We start from the raw sequence: 19,739 nt of genomic DNA on the forward strand, positions 1-19,739 counted from the left end.
TGGGATTCTGCCTGTCCTCCAGTTCTTAGAGTCTGTGTCAGCAGCATTGGGAGTTCCTGTCCGTTTGCCAGTATTCGTACCGGTTCCGTGAGTAGCGGCTCTGCCGTGTCCGTCGGCCTAGGCCGCTGTATTCCATTATTATTTCTGTCACTGGTGTTTTGCAGAGGGTTCTGCTTATGCTGTCACCGCCGGTACACAAAAGTATTGTGTGGGCGTGTGGTCAGCATTTCCTTTGTTGTTCTTTTCCTTTGGCGGCAAACCGCACATACATTTAGTTTTAGGCTAGTTAGTAGCCCCTGGCTTTTGGTTGTTTCAGTAAGAGGGCCCCTTGTTATCACCCTGTCTCGGTACACTCTTTGTCTCTCATTAAGACCTGAGGGGGCATCGAAGTTGGGCAGACGTAATCCGCCCTTCAAACGCGGCTGCCATGGGCTCAAGCAACCATAGTCTCGCAAGAGTGTACTGACAGCACGGGCGAGACAACGGAGATAGGGCGCCAGGGGCTATTCCCTTTCCATTCCCCTTTCCCAGCATTACGTTCCAGTGCTCCGGTCCTTGCAATAAGATCTCCTCAGACCAGAGTGCTGGAATCATAACACATATAGGTGGAGTGTTGCAGATCTACAGGAATGGTTCACAGAGATCTGATGTGCAGGGAAGGCTTGTTTTAAGAAGTCCTCCCTGCGTATCAGCCTGCTGTTGATTCACAGACTGGTGCAGCTCTACACCATCTCTGTAAGGGCCCGGGACATCAGTCCCCACAGTCCTACCCTCCTCATGGCTGCCCTGTTAACAATTACACGTCACTACATTGCAGAGTTTAAAACACCATGGTCTAGTTTCTCCTACTTTTTTGATGGGGAAAAAATTGCATACAAGTCATTTTGAGAGTCCTGGTATACCTATTTATCAAAGCGTACCCCTCCGATGCATAACCTAGTCCTGAGGCTGCTGCTCCATCCCCCTGCCCAATGCCTTGAACGTCTCTGCTTTGCTTGCATACTGCCAACAGGCTTCCTTATGCTTGCCTGCACCTCATGTCATCTGTCTGTTGCCCCCCTCACTAGATTGTTAGCTCTACAGAGCAGGGTCCTCTTTCCTCTTGTTGTCAAAGCCATCTTCTTGACACATTTCACTCGCAGCTCTCTCCTACTCAGCGACCATCTTTACCTGCTTTCTCTCCTACTGGTAAAGGCTCATCTCTATCTATGGCCGCCAGCCCCAGGTAGTACCGTGATTACTCCCTCGCTACTTACATCTAAGCTGTATTATGTTTTGAGAATTGTGGTGCTCTTTGTTACCTGTACTCTAAGTTTGTTATTTATTTACTGTAATGCTAAGTTTTGTCTTCCTGTACTGTCCTCTGTACGGCGCAGCAAAACACTACAAGGGAACATCACCAAACTGTTTCAGCAGTTGTAAAGATACAGTACTTGTCCAAATTTTAGCAAATATTCAAATAAGGGATGTTTTTTTTCCGGGATGTAGTTATGTGACCGGCGGTTAGGAGACCGCTGGTCACAATACCGGCACCTACATCCCACCCCCTCAACATCCCGATAGTCGGCATTCCAGCTAACAGGGACTATTCTCACTTGTGGGTGTCAACAACACCCATAGAGTGGGAATAGAACCTGTCTAGCCACCGAGCCTGCAAGGGACTTCGTTGCGCTCCACCCCACCGCCTGCCGGCAATCTAGTCCCCGGGATCCCGGCATCGGTATGGTGACCAGCGGGATCCCAAGCGCCAGTCACCCATACCCAAACAGTTTTGTCCATGTTCCTATTCTTTTTGTGGGTTTTTCTGTTATTTCTTGGGTGATTAGTAAGTGAGTAAGTGCTCTCTCTCTCTCTCTCTCTCTCTCTCTCTCTAACTCTCTCTCTCCCCTTAATCCTAACACACTCTCTCTGTAAATTTCTCTGTCTTCTGGAGGGCTGCATCTCCCCCTCTGACTACACCCCCCCTCTCCACTATAATGCTATAGGTTGCCATACATTAGGACAACCTGTGTTCTTACGATCTTCCCTGCAGCTCTCCCAGCAGCTTCAGGGCAGCTCCAGGAGTACAATAGATTAAGTCAGGAAAAGTACCTATCGATCTATTATACAACCTGTGCATCACCGCTACCCAGATTGTCTGATCATATGTGCAGCACATAAGATCAGAGGATCTAGCATATGACACACAGGAACGCGCATCCGATCGTCATCGTTATTGAAGTGCAAATGATTTGCACTTTCACTAACAATACTGTATATCGAGCTAATATATATAGATATCGGGCTCATTGACCCGATGGTCTTTCAGGTGTGTGTGGGGGCTTAAGTTAGGTGCTGATTTGTTAGCACTTTGTCTCTCTCCTCTTTATTACTCCCCATGACTTAGTACATAGACCCCTTTATCTTTTTCTCTCACTCACTCCCCCCCTCTCTCTCCCTCTCACTCATTATCTCTGACACTATCTCTCTTTCATACTATCTCGCACTATCTCCTGGAGGGCTGTCACTCTGTCTTGAGTTTATCCCCCTCCCCTCGCGCTCTCATCCCTCTCTCTCTCTCTCTCTCTCTCTCTCTCTCATTCTCTCTCTTTCTCTCTAAATTTCACAGTCTCTTGGTGGGCTTCCTCTTTTTCACTTGGGGGGGAAGTACTAAAGGGAAAACGCGGGCAAAAATCCAGAAACGTCTATTTTCAGATTTTGCCCACATTTCCCATATGTACTAAGGGGCTTTGGCTGCTATAGAATCATATTCTTTCTGCATGTTCTCCTGAGAGAGGTCCAATCGCAAAGGACAGCTCCCATTGGGGATGGGATGTACTGAGCACCGCATTTGCAATGCGGCACATCCTGCCATGCATCGTGTACATATCTTCCGGGTATGTACTTATAAAGGTGATGTAGGTCGCAAAAGGTCAGCCCACTCGATGAGAGTTGTCTGTTATGGTAGAAGTACTTCCGGGTTTAAGACCCGGCAGCCATGCTCATGGGCAGTTGGAAGCAGCAGCCACAGGGGGCGCTGAGAGGGATCCGATTGGAACCCTATCCAGAGAAAACATGGAAAGAAGACCATAAGCTTTCCTAGGGTAATGCCAGCAAAAATCTGCATCCAAGCTTAGAACATATGGGAAATGTGTCTGATTTCCGAAAATGGGTTTTTGACCACATTTTCCCCTTAGTACATCCCATCCCAAAAGGGCTGTCCTTTGCGAATTACATCACATTTTTATGTACATACCCAAAAGGTATCTATACGATGTGTGGCAGGATATACTGCATTGCTGTTGCGATACTTAGAACAGTCCACCCCCAATGAGAGCTGTCCTTTGCAGTTAGATACCTGAGAAAATGTGGAATGATGCCCACAGGCTTCTATAACATCCAAGCCCCGGAATGCATTTAATTCTACAGCTTAGTACATATGAGAAATGCGGGCAAATTCTGAGAGTGGACTATCTCTCCCTCCTTGTCCCCTCTTTCTCTTTCTCCTTCTTTCTCTCTCTCTCTCTCTCTCTCTCTCTCTCACACACACTCTCCCCTGTCAACCTTCATAATGTCAAAAAAAAAGGTGGCAGTTTCCAATGGTGCTATAGCTTCAATTTCCGTGAGCTGTATATCACTGAATGTATTGTAATCTCACCACTAAATGCAGTGTTTTATAAGCTGCCCAAGATAAGTAGCATTCCTTTGCTGTGGTCAAGGAAACTGAATCATCCCTATTTCTTCAAATTGCTGAAGCTCCAGAATGTTGTGCTGCACTTGTGCCAGGAGAAGTATCTGCATAAAAAGTGCAGGTGGCAATTTTGTAATTAGCTCAAAATTCTGAAAGTGTTTGGGCTCCAAAATGGCTAATGGGCCCTACACACTCGGCGATCCGCCGCCGAGCTGCCCGACGGTGGATACGGCCGACGGGTGACCCGGCGGCGCGGGGGGGGGGGGGGGGGGGGGGGGGCAGGTGACGGGGGGAGTGAAGTTTCTTCACTTCCCCGTCACCCAGCTCCATAGTAGTGCATGCTAATATGGACAAGATTGTCCATATTGGCCTGCATGCATAAATGACCCGGCACCAACGATTAATGAGCGCAGGGCCGCGCATCGTTAATCGTTGGTGCCTACACACTGCACGATATGAACGAGTTCTCGTTCATTAATGAACAAGAATGTTCATATAGAACAGTGATATCTGTAAGTGTGTAGGGCCCATTATAGATATGCATTTTACTTTTACAGACCAGAACAATACTACATTATTATAAATGAGAATCAGAGCTACAAGGTAATGGACACTTCAGTGCACACTAGCACATTGTGTCCCACCTAGAACATCTAGAAAAAAATGATACCTAACTTTATTTTGCTCCTTTCCAGTGGGTACCTCTAATGGGTGAAGGGAGTTCTTTGCCCTGATTCGAGTTGGCCCCACACCGCACTCTCTGCACCAATTGCATTTACTTTCCAGGCGGCCAACCACACGTTATTTCAGTGATTGCTTTGGAAATATGGTGCAGGCACTATGGGTGGTCATTCATACCCGATGCGATCAGGTCTTTACTGTGCATGCGTGTGACCTGCAATGTGCAGCCACGTTGGCCGCCGCCAACGGCCGTGGATTGACAGGAAGAAGGCGTTCCTGGGCGGCAACTCACCATTTCCTGGGAGTGTCCGGAAAAACGCAGATGGGCACGGCTATTTCCAGGGAGGGATCCTGACGTCAGCTACACCAAGGAACTTCACAGCGGCTGAGTAAGTCCTGGGCTGTGCAGAAACGTTTGTGCAGCTCACTGCACAGTCCATCGCACCCCTGCAAAGCCCTTACCCCCTCCCCTGTAGTCGGTGATTACCTGGTCGCAGCAGTGCAAAAAATAGCCTGCATGCAACCAGGTCTGAATTACCCCCAATGTTTCTCAATCAATTACTGAAATATGGTAGTGGTGGAGGGATTCTGTGCTCAGGGCAAAAGCTATTTGGATCTGGAGATGTCCAACCTCTAAATAATGAACCAGTATTAACTGCTGGTTGGACCTATCATACTAATACTCATGCTCATCTTTGCTGCGATGCAGCATACCGCAACACGTCTTACTGCATGGCATGCTGGGCTGTGACTATTTGCAGCCGGCGATCACTCCATTAATGAAATTAAAGGAGCGAACAAATTGATCGCTGTCTGCGATTAGTCACAGCCCAGCATGCCGTGCAGTAAGACGGGTTGCACCATGTTTCATCGCAGCAAAGATGAGCATGGCTACATCTGTACCTCTATATATGGGGCTCCTGCTCTGTAGGGGGGCACCTCTCCTCCCGTTCCGTGTGTTCAGTGACACCATTCAATTAAATCAATGGAAGGTCGTCGCTGTCTTCTCCTCCCTGTACATTATTTCCTTCCTATATTTATATTTATTTTGCAGTACTGACAACCTATAATACTGTAAGTGCAATGTGTGTGGTGCACAGGGGTCTCTAGGTCTGGGGGGGCCACATCGGACACACTGCACCCATATGGTATACTTACCTCTCCGGAGTACTGCAGTGGCGGCCATGCAATGTGGGCACAAATCCCTTGGAAAATGGCTGCCGCGTCCATTTCCGAGTGATTTGCACATGCACACTGGAGATGTCACCAGGATCAAGGCGTGGGTGGCGATGTTCCTGGATACCTGCAAATGCGCAGTACACTCTGTGCCAGAGTCTACTAGCTGCCGGAGAGGAGATGGTCTGGAACGGAGGCTGCACACGGGTTCACTCCTCTCTTAAAATGCCCCTGAGTACTGGTATATAAAGTTCCATTGGATACCTTCTTGCGGAGCCCCCCTTGTCATATTACGTACTGCTGTACCTAATCTAACAAGGGCGCCCTGCCCTTAGGTGAAACTGTGACTCATTAATAAAGTAAATTCATTTTATTACCATGTCTTTATGTTCAGTTGTTCTGTTGCTTATTTTAATAGTTTTTATTTGATTTAGGTAGATACTATACTGAGGGGTCAATCCTATTAGCCACGTTGATATCGCGGGTGCAAATCATTGCGGCAGCGGGCGCACTTTTTACGACGACCAGACAAAAGTGCTCACTGCCCCATAGGGCTACGAGCAGTTTGGTGCGAACTCAGCCTGAAACCAGCCCGCAATGGGTGTGAGATCGGGTGCCATTGCCGGCGTTTAAATTCCATGGCAGGGGCGCTTCGCACCCTTCTCGGGTAATAGGATCGACACCTTACAAAATAAAAAAATAAAAAATAAACTTTTTTAATATAAAGATTATCATTGTCAATCTATACAGTGTATTTTATATGCTAAATATACATAGCTCATTTTCACTGAAAATAAGCAAGTTCAATAATATCCTTTTTTTAATTAAAAAAAGATTAGGGAGAGTTTTAAGCTGCTTCCTAGTAAACATATGCAAATGATAATGTGATTTTAAAGAATTTAGATGCAATCTGTTTATACGCTTGCCAAACTTTAGTCAGATTTTCCTTTCATGTATTTAAACTGTCACATACATGTACTGCATGTGTGTGTGTGTGTGTGTGTGTGTGTGTGTGTGTGTGTGTGTGTGTGTGTGTGTGTGTGTGTGTGTGTGTAGATAGGGGGTAATTCAGACTGCATCACTGCAGCGGCAGCGATCGCAGTTGTGCACTGTGCGTACACAGTCCGGGAGCCCATTGAGATGCTAAAAGCATCTTTGGGCTGAGATCGCTACTGCCTGATTGACTGAATGAGGCAGAGGCAGTCGCGGGGCAGGAGGGGGTGTGCCAACGGTGTTAGAATGCCATTGGCAGGGCGCGGTCCGGACACAGGAGGCATGTCCGGACCATTATGGGTGCGGGCCGCAGCAGCTGCAGATCGCAGGTGCTGCGCAGGTAGGGAGCTACTCGCCCCCTTTTGCACCAGTGTGGCGGAGTGGGGGAGGGGAGGGGAGGTCCAGACATGCTGATTGTGCTGGGCGTCCCCCCACATGTCTGGGAAAATGATTGTAGATGTGCTAAATTTGCCACATCTACTATCAGATCTGAATTAGGCCCATAGATAGATAGATAGATAGATAGATAGATAGATAGATAGATAGATAGATAGATAGATGAATATGGCCCATGCACTTATACAATATGGCATACATTCCTTCGATTTCGATCGCATCTGTGCGATCAATCGCATGATTGTTTGCGCATATTAAGCACCATGCGACGTGATGCGTGGTCACGCCGCTCGAATATCGTGTCGCAAAATAGTAAGTGCTGCACTTAATATTTATCACTTTGCAGTGCGGTTGCATGTGTTTTTTTAAAACACATGCGATATATCGCACTGCGATGCGCGATGGGCACCCGCCGGAAGCAGGAGGAGGCCGCTCCCACTCGGCGGTGACGTGCCCATCACGTGATTACCATGTGATCTATCGCAAGATCACATGGTATTCACTTTGGCAGTTCAGATGCCTGAACTGCCGGTGCGTAGCGGGGCACCATAAGAATTATATACTGTATATGGCAATTATGATGTTTATAATACGGAGTGATAAAGGAGGAACTTTCAGAAAAGTAGGTCCCTTGATGAAGGCTGGAAGCTTGAATGTATTTATCAACATATGAACTAAGCCCCATTATTTATTATGGTGAGTTATTGGGGTGAGTGCACAGCCTCTGTGATATTTATTAAACAACGTGGTCACATACCACATGCACCTAAGATTTGCTAATGGTTAGTGCAGTGGGTGAATGTTATATACTGTATACAGAGAGTTGGGGGCCCTGGGGGTAAGTACCGCCAACCCCCCTTTCTAAATGGGCCCCCCACCATCCGCCACAGATCCAATCTTCACTGATCCGATCTGCAGCGCTCCTGGCTCCCCGCAGCACTGACAGGCAAACTTGTAGCTGCCAGCGCCACATAGACAACAGTACAGGACAGCTGAGCAATAGTGTTTGAAGCAGCAGCCTGCGGCTCAGTCATTGGCTCGGCGCGCAGGCTGCACAGTGCAGGGAAGATGGAAGGCAGCTCCCATTCCCTGGCAGCGTTGAGACAGCAGAGGCAGAGGATCTCGCTCACCTGCATCTCTGTCGCAGCAGCCAGAGCAAGTACGGCTGGCTGTATTGTTATATTCTGTCTGATAGTAGAAATTGAAATATTAGGCTCTGGGTCAAATCTATATATATATATATATATATATATATATATATATATATATTGCTCAAAAAAATAAAGGGACCACTTAAACAACACAATGTAACTCCAAGTCAATCACACTTCTGTGAAATCAAACTGTCCACTTAGGAAGCAACACTGATTGACAATCAATTTCACATGCTGTTGTGCAAATGGAATAGACAACAGGTGGCAATAGGCAATTAGCAAGACACCCCCAATAAAGGAGTTGTTCTGTAGGTGGTGACCACAGACCTTCTCAGCTCCTATGCTTTCTGGCTGATGTTTTGGTCCCTTTTGAAAGCTGGCGGTGCTTTCACTCTAGTGGTAGCATGAGACGGAGTCTACAACCCACACAAGTGGCTCAGGTAGTGCAGCTCATCCAGGATGGCACATCAATGCGAGCTGTGGCAAGAAGGTTTGCTGTGTCTGTCAGCGTAGTGTCCAGAGCATGGAGGCGCTACCAGGAGACAGGCCAGTACATCAGGAGATGTGGAGGAGGCCGTAGGAGGGCAACAATCCAGCAGCAGGACCGCTACCTCCGCCTTTGTGCAAGGAGGAACAGGAGGAGCACTGCCAGAGCCCTGCAAAATGACCTCCAGCAAGCCACTAATGTGAATGTGTCTACTCAAACAATCAGAAACAGACTCCATAAGGGTGGTATGAGGGCCCGACGTCCACAGGTGGGGGTTGTGCTTACAGCCCAACACCGTGCAGGACATTTGGCATTTGCCAGAGAACACCAAGTTTGGCAAATTCGCCACTGGCGCCCTGTGCTCTTCACAGATGAAAGCAGGTTCTCACTGAGCACATGTGACAGACGTGACAGAGTCTGGAGACGCCAAGGAGAACGTTCTGCTGCCTGCAACATCCTCCAGCATGACCGGTTTGGCAGTGGGTCAGTAATGGTGTGGGGTGGCATTTCTTTGGGGGGCCGCAGAGCCCTCCATGTGCTCGCCAGAGGTAGCCTGACTGCCATTAGGTACCGAGATGAGATCCTTAGACCCCTTGTGATACCATATGCTGGTGCGGTTGGTCCTGGGTTCCTCCTAATGCAATGCTAGACCTCATGTGGCTGGAGTGTCAGCAGTTCCTGCAAGACGAAGGCATTGATGCTATGGACTGGCCCGCCCGTTCCCAAGACCTGAATCCAATTGAGCACATCTGGGGCATCATGTCTTGCTCCATACACCAACGCCACGTTGCACCACAGACTGTCCAGGAGTTGCAGATGCTTTAGTCCAGGTCTGGGAGGAGATCCCTCAGGAGACCATCCGCCACCTCATCAGGAGCTTGCCCAGGTGTTGTAGAGAGGTCATACAGGCACCTGGAGGCCACACACACTACTGAGCCTCATTTTGACTTGTTTTAAGGACATTACATCAAAGTTGGATCACCCTGTAGTGTGTTTTTCCACTTTAATTTTGAGTGTGACTCCAAATCCCGACCTCCATGGGTTAATACATTTGATTTCTATTGATAATTTTTGTGTGATTTTGTTGTCAGCACATTCAACTATGTAAAGAACAAAGTATTTAATAAGAATATTTCATTCATTCAGATCTAGGATGGGTTGTTTAAGTGTTCCCTTTATTTTTTTGAGCAGTGTATGTATATATATATATATATATATATATATATATATATACATATATATATATATATATATATATATCCCGTGCCTTCAGTTTTATATATATATATATATATATATATATATATATATATATATATATAACACTAATTAGTAGCTCCGGTGCCTTCATATATAGTAGAGATGTGCGGCGGGCACTTTTCGTGTTTGTGTTTTGGTTTTGGTTCTAATTCCATTTTTGTGTTTTGGTTTTGGCTTGGTTTTGCCAAAACCACCTTTTCGTGTTTTGGTTTTGGTTTTGGTTTTGGATCTGGGTGATTTTTGGGGGGAAAAACCCCATAAAAACAGCTAAAATCACAGAATTTGGGGGCAATTTTGCTCCTACGGTATTATTAACCCCAATAACAATCATTTCCACTCATTTCCAGTCTATTCTGAACACCTCACACCTCACAATATTGTTTTTAGGCCTAAAAGTTGTACCAAGGTGGCTGTATGATTAAGCTAAGCGACCCAAGTGTGCGGCACAAACACCTGGCCCATCTAGGAGTGGAACTGCAGTTACAGACAGGATGGCAGATTTAAAAAATAGGCCCCAAACAGCTCATCATGCAAAGAAGAAAAAGAGGTGCAATTAGGTAGCTGTATGACTAAGCTAAGTGTCACAAGTGTGCAGCACAAACACCTGGCCCATCTAGGAGTGGCACTGCAGTGGCACACAGGATGGCAGATTTAAAAAATAGACCCCAAACAGCACATGATGCAAACACTACTACTGGTCTGATGTAGCCCAACAGGATGTTATAATTGTTATACTGCAGCAGTGGATATATAGCAGCAGCGTATATCGTCACTGGAATTACTAATGACACAGGACACTACCACTAGTCTGATGCAGCCCAACAGGTTGTTAATAATAATATAATTGGAATTTGTTATACTGCAGCAGTGGATATATAGAGCAACAGCATATATCATCACTGGAATTACTGATGACACAAGACACTGGATATATGGCAGCAGAGAACACCGACACTGTGAATGGCTGGACTGATACAGCACAATACACTGACTAACCTGGACTGGTCTGCACAACACAGCCCCACTTTACAGCTACGCTGAATATATGGCAGCAGAGAACACCAACACTGTGACTAACTGGACTGATGCAGCACAATACACTGAGTGACTACACTGGACTGGTCTGCACAACACATCCCCACTTTACAGCTACACTGGATATATGGCAGCAGAGAACACCAACACTGTGACTAACTGGACTGATGCAGCACAATACACTGAGTGACTACACTGGACTGGTCTGCACAACACAGCACCAGTTTATAGCTACACTGGCTAAATGGATTGGACTGAGCAGCACAACACTTGTCACCCCACTTTCCTGCCCGAATAAACAGAGACTGAGCACACTGAATAGTACACATTCTCTCACCCTCCGAGACTGGAGTGAAAATGGCCGTGACGCGCGGCTCCTTATATGGAATCCAAATCCTGCGAGAATCCGACAGCGGGATGGTGACGTTTTACCGAGTTCGGGTTTCCGAGTCAAGATGGAAAATCCGAGCCTGGCTCAGATCCGGATTCTGAAGCCAAAGTTCGTGGGGGGGGGGGAGGTTTCAGTTCTCTGAGAACCGAACCCGCTCATCTCTAATACTGTATATAGCGTACTAATTAGAAGCTCCAGTGCCTTCAGGTACATACATGTGTGTGTTTCAATATTTCAATATACCTTTTTTCATGAGAAATGTCTCTTGAGTGCAGCAGCCTGATTTCTAGGATATATGTATATATATATATATATATATATATATATATATATAGTAGTGTCCAAGGTCCAGCACTCCCATCCACCAAGTAGCAACTTTGGCCGGTGCCCTCACATTAAACATGTAGGAAAAGCGCAGGTGCGGCACTCGGATTCACAGCAGCATAAAAACAGACGGAGACTGTAATCTTCAATCAATCAACGTTTCAATATAGAAATACAGGTTGAGTATCCCTTATCCAAAATGCTTGGGACCAGAGGTATTTTGGATATGGGATTTTTCCGTATTTTGGAATAATTGCATACCATAATGAGATATCATGGCGATGGGACCTAAATCTAAGCACAGAATGCATTTATGTTACATATACACCTTATACACACAGCCTGAAGGTCATTTTAGCCAATATTTTTTATAACTTAGTGCATTAAACAAAGTGTGTCTACATTCACACAATTCATATATGTTTCATATACACCTTATACACACAGCCTGAAGATCATTTAATACAATATTTTTAATAACTTTGTGTATTAAACAAAGTGTGTGTACATTGAGCCATCAGAAAACAAAGGTTTCACTATCTCACTCTCACTAAAAAAAGTCCGTATTTCGGAATATTCTGTATTTCGGAATATTTGGATATGGGATACTCAACCTGTATTGTCATCAGGAATCCTGATGACAATATTTCTATATTGAAACGTTGATTGATTGAAGATTACAATCTCCGTCTGTTTTTATGCTGCTGTGAATCCGAGTGCCGCACCTGCGCTTTTCCTATATATATATATATATATATAAAACAGCAACATGGCCGGCACTCCGCTTGCTATCATATCATCTGCTCCGGTGCCCTCCTTAGGATACAGGATCCAATAACCACCAGGTGTGGTGAGTTATTGCTTTTACAGGTGGGGGGAGGTCCTGGTGAAGGTATATATTGTATCTTTGCACTATGTTGTACATCCCTGATGACGGGCATTGGCCCGAAACAATTGTAGGATGCGTCTTCATTAAAAAGAAACACTGCTGAGGGGCGTGGTCTGGATGCAAAAGGAGAAAGACGTATCTGACAAGAGCTCCTGGGACCCATTGCCCAAACTACTTTATTCTCACCCTCCTGTGCCTCCTTGACAACCCCACCTCCGCTATTACCCTGCCTGTACCCCCTGCTGAGCCTCCTGCAGCGCCGCGGAATCGGGGAGCAGTTTTAACTGCTCCTGCGGGTTGCGGCCTGCGGGACCTGGAGGAGCCGGGACCTCGAGTTAGGCTGCAGGCCGGAGACGGCTCCAGGACCCGCTGCCCGGGCCGCGGATCTCCCCCGGAGCTCCGTTCTTCCGGCTGCCGCTGGCCGCTGGCCGCGGCTAGCGGTACCTCCCTCCTACCAGCTGCACCCTGCACATACCTGCCCGACGGGGACCCGGAGAAAGGACTCGCGGGGCGGCGCTGAAGGGCGTCCGGCGGCCATCTTATACTCGAGGTGCTGGGAAGTTCACTGCTGAGCTGCTGGACTGGGATCCCTGGGACTGCAATACTGCACTGCAATACCAGGGGGAAGTGGCTTAGAGCTACACGGAGTAAAAAATAAATTAGATAAATAAATAAAAAAATAAATTAAAAAAAATATATATATAAATAAATAACAATAATAATAATTAACCCTTTCCCTTCCTATACACCCCCTGTCCCTATTCATACCCAGACACAGAAGGCCGCAGAGCCCTGGGGGACCCTCTCACACTGACACCAATGCTACGGGCCACTCCAGGAACATATCAGATAACCTGGTCCCGGAGGCCCTGTATGTGACACCAGCGCCGCCATATTGCTTGTGGGCAGCAGGCCCACACCACCCCAGACAATCACTGGACTGCCTCTTAGCATCCCTGCCATACATCTCCGCAGGTTTGGTTGGAGACTCATAAGGGGGGCATCTGCTGGCCCCAATCTTTTGACCACCGTGCATTTACACTGTGAAGAAACTCACAGCCAGCTACACTTTTCCATACCATTGTTGAGACGAGATCTCCCTCTTATGGCAAACTCCTGAACTACATCCCTATCCTCAGACTTTCTTATACTGCATGGTACCTTCGGAGGGGAGGCTAGAAGCGCTCCAAGATGGATGAATGGTGTGCCGACACTATCCAACTACAACCCTCTCACGCTATGGTACCTGAGCTGTAACATACAATGACCTGATCAGGCCACGCTGGGGGGAACACGTGATACGACACTCATGCTTATATGTGGATACCCAGTTCGACGATAACCCCCTCCGATCACGCCTAATATTGTGCCTCATGCCGGGCAGACGGTCAACCAAGAAAAGGTCATCTGCCTTAGCTAATACATCCAAAACCAAGGCATTTCAGACGCTGTTCCGGCCGCCGATAATTGGCCCGACCTCAACCACCCCTTCTTCGTCCTCCTTGCCTTCCAGAGTTATGGCAGATAAGACAACTGAGGAGCAATCGGCTCCCCTTCCGCCACCATCTCCTATGATGGAATCCTCGGACCTATCCACCATTCTCTCCACACTGCGATCCCTGCCTACCCGTCAAGACCTGCAACACGACCTTCAATCCATGGAACAAAGAATACAGGATTCTATACAGACCCGTCTTTCTTCTCTGCAGGCGGACATTACGCATGTTGCGGATAGAGTAGTAGCACTAGAAGATTGCTCTGAAAAGATGGTCACAAAAATTTCTGACCTCCATGATCTCATCTCGCGGCAGTCGTGTTCTCTGGTGGCCATGGGTCGGCGATTAGATGACGTGGATAACAGAGGTCGGCGGAATAACCTACGAATACGAGGTTTGGCTGAGGACGTCGCACCTCAAAACCTTGAATCTGCCCTAACCAAAATATTCAATGAACTTCTGGAAATGGACTCTGACTACCAGATAGTATTCGACAGAGCACATCGGGCTTTACGCCAGAGAGGAGCACCGACGGAGCGACCTCGAGACGTTATCTGCAGGCTCCACTACTTTCAAGAGAAAGAAGAGATTCTCAGAGCAGCCAGACGAACACCGAACATCAATTTTGAGGGCCAGAAGATACAAATCTTCCCAGACATCTCGTGGTCCACCTTACAGCAGAGGCGGATACTCCGCCCCATCACAGATGAACTCAAGAGCCGTAACATTAAATTCCGTTGGGGTTTTCCGATATCCATCCAAGTGAACTATAAAGGATCCTTTTATGTTCTACAGGAATACGACGGTGTCAAGGACTTCTGCTTAGCTCTGGATATCCCGGCCCCAACCCTCCCTAATTGGCTGGACCCGTTTGAACTCTCGCTGGCTCCACCACCCCAAAGGGAACAGTGGCACAGAGTCCGCAATCCTCGGAGGCGGCGGCGAAACAACACGACCGGAGAACCCTCACATGTGCCTGATACCGCGGGTGCCACGGATGACGAGGGTTGACGAAGATGGACCGGAACCCCGGCAACAACTCATAAAGACACGTGACTATTGGTTATGTTTATTAAGTAATGTTTTGCTGTTCTCTCTTCTACAATGTTTTTTCAGTACAGGTTGAATAGTCTACTTTAAGGGCTACTTTGGTACTCGATTACCACGCATGGACGCACATGGACTGACGCACCCTGCCATATTGTATACTCTGTTATCTATGTTTGTTTCCCCGATTTCTAGGTTGTCATTCTCATACTGGACTAGCAATTCTTACCACGTTGTCCTACCTCCATGTCACTACTGCCCTACTAGGCTATCGCAGTTTACTGACTTAGTTTTCCCCTTATTAGAACTGTTATATCCACTGAACAACTTTTAATAGTATTGTTTATACTTTAATGCTATCGATGGTGAAGTGTCCCGGTTCCCCCCGGACCCCCCCTTTGCTCTGCTGTACACTTGTAGATCATGGGCCGTTTCCGGTCTCCCATGACTAACGATGCAGAGTATTGCTGTTGCATCGACAGCTGTTTTCTTTATCTCGTTTGTCTTTGTTATCCCCCCCCCTCCCTCCCTCTTGTGTTTTCCTACCCCTCCCCCATTACCCAGACAAGATGCCCTGGGCGGCCGCTCATTTAGTAAGGCAATATGGGTTCCATAGCAAATTAACAATGCTGGTACTCATGACTACTAGATTATTATGGCTACTTTAAAGTTAGTATCATTTAACGTAAAGGGCCTTAATATCCCCGAGAAGAGGTCCCGGCTCCTACACACTCTACACACCGACAAAGCAGATGTGGTGTTCCTCCAGGAGACGCATTTTAAAAAGGGTGCCTCTCCGAAGCTACACTCCCGTCACTACCCGCAGGGGTACTTCAATGATTTCTCTGGAGCTAAGGCCAAAGGAGTTGCAATCCTATTTGCCAAACATATTAGACTGAATGATGTATTAGAAATCCCAATTGGGGATGGGAGGGGCCTGCTGGTGAGGACTACTATTGCTGGCCAAATTTTTACATTTGTTAACCTCTATCTCCCTAATCAGGGTCAGATCCGCTTTGTGAAGGAGGCTTTAGAGTTGATAGAACGATCTCTGACGGGGATATTAGTGATAGGGGGTGACCTTAACTGGGCATTGGAGCCTCTTCTAGATACTTCTACTGGAGCGCCTAGATCCTCTAGGAATGATGTTAAACGATTTAAATCAATCTTACACGACTTTCAGTTAATAGACACCTGGCGCCTGCTCCATCCCAAAGACAGGGACTACACGTTTTATTCCCATCCTCATAATTCTTACACCCGTATTGACTATCTCCTTGTAGACCATAACTCCCTCGATTTTCTAGTTGATGCCTCAATAGGTCAAATAGTTGGCTCTGACCACGCCCCAATTACGGTTACCATGTCCTTGCGTTGCCCCCCCTCCTGTCAGTGGCGTTGGCGCTTTAACGAGCATTTCATCAGAGACCCAGATTGCCGAACCCAACTAGACAGTGCTATTGAGGATTATATAAATCTCAACTTGACTGATGAAGTCTCCCCAGTGACGGTTTGGGAAGCCCACAAATGCGTGATTAGGGGCAAATGCATCCAACTAGGCTCCATCCTTAAAAAACAAAAAAATGAATGTCGAGAAGCTTTACTTGCTAAAATTAAAAGACTGGAGCTCACTCACAAGTCTACGCTAACCTCGGACGTCTTAGCGGAACTACAAGACGCTCGTGCCTCTCTTAATGGCTTACTGGATGAAGGCACTCGTAGAGCGTTTCGCTGCTGTCGACACAAGTTTCATAGATGGGGTAATAAACCCGGGAAACTTTTAGCCCGCGCCCTCCGCGCCCAAAGATCCCTGACCTATATTCGAGAGATCAGGGACTCCTCTGGTGTCCCCCATGCTTCTGACGGTAAGATGGCTGAGATCTTTCAATCGTATTACACGAATCTCTATAATCTAACGTCTCAGCGCTCCCATTGTGAGCAGTCATTGCATGGGAAGACAGTAGAGGACTACCTGGAAGAGATTGGATTCCCGTCCCTCTCCCCTGCTACAATTGAGGCCCTCGAAGTCCCTTTTACGGCTGAAGAGCTGCTGTCCGCTCTGAAGTCCTCCCCATCTGGAAAAAGCCCGGGCCCCGACGGCTTTCCCATATCCTACTACAAAACATTTCAGGATAAACTTCTCCCCCTCCTGCTCCGTGCATGCAATGCTGTCTCCCCGCAGGCCCCCTTCTCAAACCAGTCCCTAGAGGCTCATGTCACAGTCATCCCTAAAGATGGAAAAGACCCCTCATTGCCACCTAGCTACAGGCCAATATCCCTCCTCAACGTGGATCTTAAATTATATGCTAAACTCATGGCAAACCGCCTATGCCAGTTGCTTCCTACAGTAATACATCCGGATCAGGTCGGTTTCATACGCGGCAGAGAAGCAAGAGACAACACCATACGAGTGTTTGACTTGATTGCCCATGCGCACACTACTAAGGCCCCCATGATGCTTCTCTCCATAGATGCTGAGAAAGCTTTTGACCGTATTGACTGGGTCTTTATGGAGACCGCGCTGCGTCGGCTGGGTTTGGGAGACGTGTTCTTGCAAAAAATACTGGCACTATATCGAGCCCCCTCAGCACAAGTGCGGGTAAACGGAATATTATCTGGCCCGATAGCCATCTCAAATGGAACTAGACAGGGGTGTCCGCTGTCGCCATTGATATATGTCATCTGCATGGAAGCTCTAGCTAGAGCCATTCGGCAGAATACAGACATCACTGGTTTGAAGGTGAGCAAAGACGAACATAAACTGGCATTATTTGCTGACGATCTTTTAGCGGTTGTTACAAATCCTACCGCTTCCCTGCCTGGGCTTATGAAAGAATTTGAGCGCTTTGGAACGCTATCCAATTTCAAAATTAACTATGCTAAATCAACGGCCCTCAATATCTCTCTCACCACGGACTTAGTTTCATCCCTAAAGACTGCATTCCCATTTGCCTGGCACCCCTCACACATTAAATACTTAGGCATCCTGATCCCCTCCTCCCTTTCGACCACTGTCACTCTGAACCACATTCCTTTACTGCGAAAATTGCGCACGGAAATGTCACAATGGCTCCAACAGAAGTTCTCCTGGCTAGGCCGTATGAACATTGCAAAAATGAACATCTTACCACGGCTACTTTACCTTTTCCAAACTATCCCCCTACAGCTCCCCCGCCAGTTCTTAGCAAATGCGCACAAAGCGATCAGCCATTTTGTTTGGAGTGGCAGGAAACCCAGGTTTAAACACTGCTATCTATTCTTAAGGAAAGCTCAGGGGGGCCAACAACTGCCCATGGTGTCGGCATATTATCAAGCTACTGTTTTAAATAGAGTCCTAGATTGGTCCCGGCCTGGCACCAGCTCTAGGCGGTGGGTTGACTTGGAGAAACGGTCTTCGGGCCTACACTTACAGGCGGTACCCTGGCTTGCAACCATTAGCCGCTCCTCACATCTGACGGTTGGACCCACCTTGGCTCTCTGGAGCACACTGAGATTTAAATTGGGTCTTACCTCAGCAACTTCCCTGCTTCTCCCGCTCCTTGACAACCCACTGTTTGGACCGGGTATGGGAGGCGGCGTGGCCGCTAGGTGGAACAGGGCAGGCTTGACTAGAATAACACATTTGCTCTCTGAAGGGAACATCAAAGCTTTCAATGATCTTAGGAAGGGAACTGATATTCCTGCGACTGACTTCTGGTTTTATCTCCAAACTCGTCATTTTATTTTGTCCCACAGGTCAGCCGCGGCATTGACTGGTAGTCTTACCCCTTTTGAAACAATGTGCTCCCAATCCTCTGAACCCTCCCATGTTGTGTCAGGTATCTACAAGATATTGCTACATGGTCGCTACCCCGGCGAACCTGCTTTCTGCACAAAATGGGACGCAGATCTCATACCTAGAGGGATACACATCAACTGGCAGAAACACTGTGAAGTTATGTCCCGGTGCTCTACGAGTTTAGAAGTTATTGAAACACAATATAAACTGCTCACAAGATGGTATCGCTGTCCCTCCCTTCTACATAAGTTTTATCCCTCAGTATCCCCCATGTGCTGGAGATGTGGAAAAGAAAGTGGCACCCTTCTTCACATATGGTGGGACTGTCCCCTGATAGCTACCTTTTGGACCCAAATAATAAAAATTTCCTCCAAGATCCTGGGGTTTCAGGTGCCCACTGGAATTGACTTCTGGTTGCTCTCCCACACTACAATTCCACTGGCAAAATATAAAAACTCTCTCCTCAAACACCTCAACAACGCAGCGAGAGCTGTAGTACCAGTCCACTGGAAGTCCCGGGCCCCCCCTCAAATATGGGAATGGTTCCAACGGATAGAATTTTATAGATCTATGGAAGAGACGTTTCACTCGGTTCTTGACTCACATACCGACTATGTCGCCACGTGGTTCTCTTGGATAGAGTTCAAAGCTACCTCTACCTACAAAGACCAGATCCCACTAGACTCAACATGAGGACACGTATATGTGTAACATGCTTAGCTATAAGGAATCCAAACTAATACCTAATTTAAAAAAATAAATAAAAATAAAACAACGATTAGCTCGCCCATTCCCCACCTTCCCCTGATTCTATCCCCATCTCCCCCTTCTAACCTCTGTCTTGTCTTTTGTGTAGATATAGGATGGTTTATATATCTTACAGGTATCTTAACCCATGTATTTCTATATTGTACGACTTGTTGTACTTTCAATGACGTCCTTACTTTCTTTTTTCTGTAAAA

At 47.1% G+C, this 19,739-nt stretch overlaps 1 protein-coding gene across 3 annotated transcripts in view; it reads left to right on the top strand.

Annotated features, from left to right (window-relative positions):
* The window catches only part of NCAM2 (neural cell adhesion molecule 2), a 483,276-nt gene that overhangs the window by 147,070 nt on the left and 316,467 nt on the right, over positions 1–19,739 (top strand). The gene's annotated exons all lie outside the window — the stretch shown is intronic.

The sequence above is a fragment of the Pseudophryne corroboree genome, chromosome 2, assembly GCF_028390025.1.
Source record: "Pseudophryne corroboree isolate aPseCor3 chromosome 2, aPseCor3.hap2, whole genome shotgun sequence".
Taxonomy (NCBI): Eukaryota; Metazoa; Chordata; class Amphibia; order Anura; family Myobatrachidae; genus Pseudophryne; species Pseudophryne corroboree.